Source organism: Cebus imitator, unplaced genomic scaffold (genome assembly GCF_001604975.1).
Source record: "Cebus imitator isolate Cc_AM_T3 unplaced genomic scaffold, Cebus_imitator-1.0 Scaffold91, whole genome shotgun sequence".
Taxonomy (NCBI): Eukaryota; Metazoa; Chordata; class Mammalia; order Primates; family Cebidae; genus Cebus; species Cebus imitator.
The window spans coordinates 5944667-5946559 of NW_016107406.1; positions in this window are offsets into that span (position 1 = coordinate 5944667).

A 1893-nucleotide genomic window follows, 5' to 3' on the forward strand; every position below is an offset into this window, starting at 1 on the left:
GTGGGCTATCATTATTAGCAACCATGTTCTTAAAACTTACAGCCAGTTTTGAGTGCTCTCAGTAAGTCTTGTTGGCATTTATGAAGCATTTTGAACTCTCTCTCTCTGTTTCTTTCTTTTTATTTTAATTCCCTAAATATCTTCTGCTAGTCTACCCTATGTTCATAAAGCTTAGGTCTTGGTGTAGTTGTGATTACCAAAGAAGAGAGCAATTATTTCTGGGAGAGGGGGCATAAGAAAAAAATGAAATTTTTATCAGAATTCTAGTAACTTGAAAAGGTTCAAAGGGAAGCACAGAGACTCCCAGCCCATCGGGTTGGCTCAAGTGGGATGGGAAGACCAAAGCCGCAGTCTGTCAATGCTGATGGCAGTTTCCTTACCTCCTTTGGAGTGCTTGGTACTTTCCCATGCAGGATTTTCTAAGGTACAAGAAACTACTAGGATAAGAATGAAAAGAGAGCCCCTCCCTGCAGGAATTGTGATTGCTCTTTAGTCTTGAAACATTTAAAGTGGCGTAGAGCTCAATGAACTCTTTTGAAAGTGTGTAAGTATGGGGTTCAATAGAATAGACTGTGATTCAAATGGCCTATTTTCCAATGAATGCCAATTTGGATGTACACTTTTTTTTTTTCTTGTATTTCCATGTAGAGAAGAAGCTATTTTGTTTACTGTTCCCAGATCTTTCCTATTTCTTTGTTTTTGAGTGGACAATAAAATGTCACTCAGGATGCAATTTCTCCTTGAAAAAGAAGCCACGGCCAGTCATTGGAATCTAGGGTAGAAAAACAGTCATGCCACCAGTAGTGGTGGAGGTAGTCGTGATGGTGGCCAAACAGAGCACTGACTATGTGCCAAGCACCCTGCTGAAGTTCAGCTGGTGACGGAGCTGTCTTTGAAGCCTCTTACATCATTTCTGTGGGCTCAGTTGGACTATATCTGTCACTCAAGGCTTGGAGGAAAGAAGAGGAGATAGGAAGAAGCCACCAGGACAAATGGTGGCAGCAGAGTCACTGGCTGAGTCCTGGGGTCACGGCAAAAGCTGGATCCATGGCAAGGGTGGGGAAAAAAGGAGACTTAGAGCCTGTTCTAACTGCTTTGTCTACATGGTAGCATTTCACCCTTAAAACACCTTTAAGAGGCAAATACTTCAGGTCACAAGCCCATTCCACAATTCTGAATCCAAAAGTTTCTGCAACACAGAAGGGTTTTATTAGCAATCTTATTCGACAGCAAAATCTGACCTGAAGTAATATAAGGACTATTTATGTCCTCTATTTTTCCCAGTTGGCATGTATCTCTAAATGTTTCACTGCAGACACAATGATACTCAAGGGTATTTGCACAAACCTCGGTTAGGATTTTATATAAAAGATGGTATATAAACCCCATAAAATATCCAAAGTCTTAAAATTCTGAAATCTGAAATATTCCTGGCCCCAAGATTTCAGGGAAGTGATTGTAGACTCAATTTACAGATGACAAGGCTGAGGCTTTGAGAAGTTTAGAAACTTGGAAAAGTCAAACAGCTTTTAAGTGTGTAGCCATTTCCCCAGCATGCTTTATGTGGATCCGGTGGTTACTACGGAATTTAGGGACAATTGATGAGTGCTACCGTTGTATGGAGACAAGATTAAGAAATTGTTTTTCACTTTGGGAGGTTGAGACGGGTGGATCACGAGGTCAAGAGATCAAGACCATCCTGGTCAACATGGTGAAACCCCGTCTCTACTAAAAATACAAAAATTAGCTGGGCATGGTGGCGCACGCCTGTAGTCCCAGCTACCCGGGAGGCTGAGGCAGGAGAATTGCTTGAACCCAGGAGATGGAAGTTGCGGTGAGCTGAGATCGCGCCATTGCACTCCAGCCTGGGTAACAAGAGTGAAACTCCGTCTC